This window comes from Dipodomys merriami, unplaced genomic scaffold (genome assembly GCF_024711535.1).
Source record: "Dipodomys merriami isolate MVZ:Mamm:240054 unplaced genomic scaffold, mDipMer1.0.p SCAF_167, whole genome shotgun sequence".
NCBI classification, from domain to species: domain Eukaryota; kingdom Metazoa; phylum Chordata; class Mammalia; order Rodentia; family Heteromyidae; genus Dipodomys; species Dipodomys merriami.
Genome location: NW_027203015.1, coordinates 126,713 through 134,426, shown reverse-complemented (window position 1 = coordinate 134,426; position 7,714 = coordinate 126,713).

Here is a 7,714-nt window from a genome sequence, read left to right as displayed (position 1 = left end):
GAAGGAGAATTTAGATTCAGAAAATTGTTGAATTTTTTAAACAAATATTCCTTGGGTGCCAGTGTCCAAAAAGAAATATAGTCATTACTTGACTTACATAACTGTGACCCCACTGTACATCACCTTTATAATAATAAAACAATTTATAGGCACCATGGCTCATACCTGCAATCCTAGCTATTCAGGAGGCTAAGATCTCAGGATTGCAGTTTGAAGCAGCCTGGGCAGGAAAATCTGTGAGAACCTTATCTCTGATAAACTACTCAAAAAAAAGCTAGAAGTGGAAGAGAGCTAGCCTTGAGCTTGAGCTGAGCCATAGTGCCCAGGCCCAGAGTTCAAGCCCCACAACCACCACCACCAACAACAAAAAATCCACTTCTAGACTCCTTATGGGGCTGAGACGGTGGCTCAGTGATAGAGTGCTTTGCCTTGCGTGCTTGAGGCCCTGGGTTCAATTCTTCAGCACCACATAAGCAGAAAATGCTATGGTTCAAGTGGTAGAGTGCCAGTCTTGAGCTGAAGAGCTCAAAGGACAGTGCCTAGACCCAGAGTTCGGGCCCTAAAACTGAACAACAACAACAAAAAAGCCAGAAGTGGCACTGTGGCTCAAGTGGTAGAATGCTCACCTTGAACAAAAGACACCTGGAGGAGACAGCACTCAGTACTTGTCTCGAAGCCTGAGGGCATATAAAAAAAAGCAAAAGAATAAAAAAGAATAATAATTTTTAAAATCCACGTATTTCAACCATTATGCTATTGTGGTCATGGGACAGAGATAGGACATTTATCAAGAAATGCCCTCCAAACCAAGTCCTTGGAGAATTATTGAAAAATATTGGCTAGATGCTGGTGGCTCACACCTGTAATCCTCACTAATCAGGAGGTTGAGATCTGAGGATCGCAGTTCAAAGCCAGCTTAGGCAGAAAATAACTGAAAGACACTTTTTCACAATTAATCAGCAAACTACTGGAAGCAGAGCTGTGGATCAAGTGATAGAGCACCAGCCTTGAGAAAAAAGGCTCAGTAAGAGCACAAGGCCCCAAGTTAAAGGAGATGGAGGGAAGGAAGAAAGTTAGGAAGGAAGAAAGGTAGGAAGGAAGGAAGGAAGGACGGCAGGAAGGAAGGAAGGAAGGAAGGATGGAAGGAAGGAAGGAAGGAAGGAAGGAAGGAAGGAAGGAAGGAAGGAAGGAAGGAAGGAAGGAAGGATGGAAGGAAGGAAGGAAGGAAGGAAGGAAGGAAGGCTTATCAAATGTCTTCCTGAACAGAGAGCCAGGCAAGGTGGTGTGTGTCTGTAATCCCAGCAATCAGAAGGCAGAGGCAAGAGAATTACAAGTTCCAGGCCACCTGGAACTCCATAGCAAAACCCTGTTTCAAAGAACAGGAGAGGAAGCCAAGTCCTGGTGGCTCCCATCTATAATCCTTGCTACTCAGGAGACTGAGATCTGAGGATCAAAGTTCAAAGCCAGCCAAGGAAGAAAAGTCTGTGACACTCATTTCCAATTAACTAAAAAGCCAAAATGGAGCTCAAGTGGTAGAGTAACAGCCTTGAGTGAAAAAACTCAGGGACAGCACCCAGACTCTGTTCAAGCCCCAGGACAGGCATGAGTGTGCGCATGTACACATGCACGCACACAGACACACACACACACACACACACACACACACACACAACCACCACCACCACCACCACCTCCACCACCACCATGACCACCACCATCCAAGCCCCTTGCCAGGCAAACACTTCAGACAGCAAATTGAAGCTGCCATCACTAGTGCTTTCTCTGAAACCCACATTGCTAAGTGGCTGGGTTTATTTTCCAAAGATGGCTACAAAAATAGTTTCACCTATATACTTTTCCTTAGTTTGTTTTGATTTTGAAACAGTGTCCCACTATATAACCCAGACTGGCCTGGAACTTCTGATTCTCCTGATTGCCAGCACATACCACCATACTTGGCTTTGAATATTTTTTTTTACCAAGACCCATATTAAGAAATGGTTAGGAAGGGCACACACCTGTAATCTTAGTTGCTCAGGAGGCTGAGATCTGAGGATCATGATTCAAAGCCACCCCAGGCAAGGAAAGTCCAAGAGACACTTATCTCCAATTAATCAGCAAAAAGCTAGAAGTGGCACTCTTGCCCAAGTGGTAGAGAATTTGCCTTGAGCTGAAGAGCTCAGGGACAGAGTCCAGGCCCAGAGTTCAAGCCCTATGACCACCACCAACAACAAAAACAAGTTTAGGCTAGGCAATGGTGGCTCCCACCTATAATCCTATTTACTCAGAAGACTAAGAATCTGAGGATTGTGGTTAGAAACCAGCCCAGGCAGGAAAATCTATGAGACTCTTATCTCCAATTAACCACTAGAAAACTGGAAGTGGAACTATGGCTGACAAAAAAGAAAGATGGATGTTTAGGCCAGGTGCTGCTGGCTCACACCTGTAATCCCAGTTACTTAGGAAGCTGAGGTCTGAGGATCAAGGTTCAAAACCAGCCCTGGCAGACAAATCTGAGGTTCTTCTTCTTCTTCTTCTTCTTCTTCTTTTTTTGCTGGTCATGAGTCTTTCTTTCATGTATGTGTGTGCATGTGTGTGTGTGCTGGTAATAGGACTTGAACTAAGAGAATGAGTTTTTGCTTTGACTTTTCTGCTCAAGGCTGGCATAGCACAACTCAAGCCCGTGCTCTACTTCTGGCTTTTTGGTGATTAATTGGAGATAAAAGTCTCAAGGACTTTTCTGCCATGGCTAGCTTGGAGCTACGAGTCTTACTTCTTACCCTCCTGAGTAGCTCAGAAAACAGGCATGAGCCACAGGCACCCAGCTAGCTCCATGATATATTTATCTAGTTGGACAGTTTATGATGTTTCCAGGTTAGTTTTTGTTGTTTTATTTTTTTGCCTTTTAAAAAGGATCTGAAATAGCACAGTTGTAACTCAGTAATGAAAGTACATGCGATTCTTTCTATAGGGTGATTTCTTAGTGGTAGAATTTCTAGGTTAAAGGAGCAAATGCTTTTCTTAAACAAACAAACTTATTTTCTGCCAGGCACCACTATAATTCTAGCTACTCAGGAGGCTGAGATCTGAGGATCACAGTTTGAAGCCAGCCAAAGCAAGAATGTCTGTGACTCTTGTCCCCAATTAACCACCAGAAAACCCGGAGTGGCGCTGTGGCTCAAGTGGTAGAGTGCTAGCCTTGAACTGAAGAGCTGAGGGACAGCACCCAGGCCTAGAGTTCAAGCCCCATGACCGACAAAAAAAATTAATAATTCTATACTCTTCAGAAACACACATATATACATATCACTTACAATTTCAAAAGTGTGTTCTCATACTCTCAGTCACTAGTTCATTCAATGCTCATGACTCCCCCAGAGGGAGGAGACCATTATGAATCCCAACTTTTCAGAGAGAGCAAAGAGGTTTCATTGAGTGAAGCCATTAACTTAGTGTGACACACACATCCAGCCAGTTTCTGAGCCTGCCTGCCCTTCATGTCACCTGTTCCACACTCCTCAATTCCACCACCTCATGTCCACTCCTCACTTCATAACATTCCTGTGATAGAGACCTTCTAGACCCTTCTAGATCCACAATGGATGGCTGATTTGCAACCCCTATGAATGGAGCCAGAAAGGTTTCTGTAAGAGCAAGTGGATCTTGGCCAATTTACTTTTGTAGGATGATGTTCAGGGGCTTCATTCAGCATGAAGTAGATAATTTCTGGGGCTCAGATGGTCCTAGCATTGCTTTCATGGAGCCCAGAGAATGCCCTTTGGTCAATAGATCCTTGTCAGTTCACTAGTATAAGTTAAAAATTCCACCATAAGATTTATTTACTGATTTATTTATTTTTCCCCAAAGAAGATCATTGTGATTCTGCTTAAAATGCAAACCTGCACAAAAGGGCACAGAGTCTGACCATTCGCTTACACACCTCGATCTCCTTCTAGCTGTCTTGGTTTCCTGATTGTCAATGTACTGAAGCCATAGTACCTGTCATACCTTACTGAAGGCAGTGCAGATGTAGCCCTCAGCAAGGTGCTCACAAGAGTCACTAAGTGATAAGTAAAACCAGGTCTTCTGGGTGCTTCTTGGTTGTGGCAGCTGCTGGGGAAAGGAGCTGTAGGAGGGTCAGGACCGAAGAAATAGCAGTGCACCTGGGAGGAGCAGCTCATGGGCCATGTGACATGGGATGTGGCCCTGGTGGGAGGTGGGGGTTGGTAGAGAGGATAAATGGATGGTAGGGAATTCCAAGTGCTGTTGTCCTGCTGTCTGGAAAACCCATATAGGTGACAGACCAAGGCTGCTTTCCTCTTTCCTTCTCATCTCAGCAGGTGGGGCCCACTCTGGGTGGCCAGGGGAGAGAGGGGAGGAGGAGGAGGAGGAGGAAGGCAATCAGGTTCTGGCTAAGGATGGGTTCACACTCTCCAGGAATTATAACATGGGCTCTAGAACAGCCTGATGCAGAATTTGGAGCAATGCGGCCAGGCAGGGCACATGGCTGTGGATGATAGCAGGCGTGGGTGTTTTATGTCTGTGGTGGTACAGGTTTGCCAGTTTATATGACTTGCCTTTTAATGTTCTGCATCTCAGGCATTGTTTCTGCAGTGCTCGCTCTTTCTCTTTCTCTCTCTCCTTCTCCATCTCCCACTCCCCCCTCTCTCTGTCTCTCTTTCTCTCTCTCTCTCTGCTCCTAGTCATCTTCCCTTTGTTTCTGATCTTTGGAAATGCAGAGGCATCACATAGAAGGGCAGAAACAATGCAGTTCCTATGGCATGCACCACATGTCTGTACACACAGGTCACCACTGTGGCCCACGTCATCCTGCAGCTCAAGGATATCCACACACATAGGACCAAGGATCAGGCTTTGTTAAAGCATGAAGCAGGCAACTTGCAAGTCAGACTTTGCCCTTCACCCTTCTCTCCTCCAAAGATCTATTAAATGTGCAGACACAGACATATGCTTATGCTGGCAATGAGGCTTGAACTCTGGACCTCATGCACTTGCTTAGCTTGTTTTGCTCCAGACTAGTGCTTTACCCGCCATTCGACTGACCCCTCCAATTTTGACCTTTTTCTGGTTAATTGGAGAGAAATTTTCCATGGATTTGTGTGCCCTGGCTGGTTTTCAACCTTGATCCTCAAGTCTCAGCCTCTTGAGTGGCTAGGATTAGAGACATGAGCTATTAGCACTAATGTGAGAAAAAGTCTTTTCTATCAAAGGAGTTTTCTTCATTCCTGTTAATATTGAGAGATTTTCTTTTCTTTTTCCATTTTGTCCACTATGGGTCTTTTACTCTGAGCCTGGGCACTGTCTCTGAGCTTTTCAGCTCAAGGTGAGAGCTCTACCACTTGAGCCACAGCGCCACTTCTGGTTTTCTGGTGGTTTATTGGAGATAAAGAGTCTCATGTACTTTCCAGCCCAGGCTGGCTTTGAACTGTGATCCTCACATCTCAGCCTCCTGAGTAGCTAGGATTACAGGTGTGAGCCACCAGTGCCTGGTGAGAATTGTTTTTCTGAAGGGTTCCTGCTTTGGCCAGGTGGCTTGGCCCTTGTTAAGTACACTTTACTTACAAACTTCCTTTTCCTGAGCACCTGAGAAGCTCCTTGAATTTTAATTACATCTGCATCCCTTTCCACATTGTGAGCCTGAGCTCAGCCAATGGGAGCAGAGGGGTGGTGCCTGCTGGATGAGGGACAGAAAGGGAACAGCCAGCCTGCCTGCTCTGTGTGGTTGCTTGCCAACTTTTTGACTGATGGTGCATTCTTCTGTAGGAATAAACTTAGCCTTGGTGAGTTCCTTTTGAGATACCCAGGAACTAAAAATCCACTTTACTGTCCAGATTCTTAACCTACACAACCTGGAAGTCTGCATGTACACAGAAGAGGTAGGGCTTGCTGCCTGTCCTGAGCACAGCAGGGTTGCTCTATAACTGACCATAATGCACTTGTACTGAGACAGGAGACAGCATGGGCTAGACTAGAATCTCCATCAGGTCTGTGACCTTGTCTCTATCTCCTGGCTGTTCATTTGCCCATTCAAATAATGGAGTTCATGCTTAGCAATCTCTATATTCTTCTCCAGTCCCGTTGGCCTTGTCCTCTTGCTTTTCCCAGGCTCCTTCTTCTCTCCTATATATTTAAGATATTTTTAAAATTTGTTTATACCTGGTGCCAGTTATGGGACTTGAACTCAGGACCTGGGCACCATCGTTTATCTTTTACTCATAAAGCTGGTGCTCTACCACTTGAGCCACAGCCTCACTTCTGGTCTTTTTTTTACTCATTAATTGGAGATAAGAATTGCACAGTCTTTTCTGTCCAGACTGGCTTTGGATAGCAAGCCTCAGGTCTCAGCTTCTTGAGTAGCTAGGATAACATATATGAGATATTAGTGCCCAGCAATCAATTATATCTCTAAATGAAGTGAAACATACATAAAATATTAATTTCAATGTTGGACAATAAAGTGCTATAACGAATCCTCCATCTTAGACTGTCTCTTTGTCAAGCATATAACTTTCTACTCTGTCAAGTCCCTTAAAAATGGCAGCCCTTATGGCCAAATGGTTCCTAACAGGTGAGAGCCCCCTCCCCCCACACCAGGGAGGGATTCGAGGGAGACACATATTTTGTAAGACAGACATTCAGACAATGGCACTCATTCATGCCCCTAAACTCATGTCTTTTCTACTTGCAAAACACATTAACTCACCTGGCACCAGTGGCTCACACTTGTAATCCTAGCTGCTCAGAATGAGATCTGAGGTTCATGGTTCAAAGCCAGCCCAGGCAGGAAAGTCCATGAGACTCTTATCTCCAATTAACCACCAGAAAACCAGAAGTGGTGCTGTGGTTTAAGTGATAAAGTGCTTACCTTGAGCTGAAGAGCTGAGGGACAGTGTCTGGACCTAGAGTTCATGTCCCATGACCAAAAAAACCCCAAGAAAACAAAATAGACACATTAACTTCATCCTAGTATTCCCCATCCCTCCATCCACAAAAAAGTAAACTTCGTCACTTATTCCAGCATTAACTTTAAAGTCTAAAATCCCCAGTATGACCTAAATCAAATATAGACCAGCTTTAAATCACGCTTCCTTCTGAGTTTGTACGCCAGTGTAACCCAATGTATAGTTCTAAAACACTACGGTGGATTGGCATAGAATGGACATCCCCATTTCTAGAGGGCTACATAGAACAAAAGAAAGGAATAGCCATTAAGTCTCCCAAATCCAAAAGAGTAAGCAACATTAAATCTCAAGGATGGAGATGGGTCATCTTAATGAAATTCCATTTCGTGGACACTTAAGGCCTCAGGAAGACTTTCCTAGGTGATGCTCAAGTTTCTGCTCATGCTGAAATTTCATGCCTATGATTTCTTTAGGTTGGGGCTGTACATTGTAGCTTTGTGCTTGTGTGTGTGTGTGTGTGTGTGTGTGTGTGTGTGTGTGTGTGTGTGTGTGTGTGTGTGTGTGTGTGTGTGTGAGTGTGTGTGTGTAGCCTGGTCTTCAATCAGTCCTCTCGGTCCTCTCAATATTGTCCTAGCAGAGATCTTGATAAGACTCCATTGTCACAGCCTGCTCTCTATAGTAGCTCTTGGATAAAGCGCTTGCCTTGAGCTGAAGAGCTGAGGGACAGTGTCTGGACCTAGAGTTCAAGCCCCATGACCAAAAAACCCCCCAAGAAACAAAATAGACACATT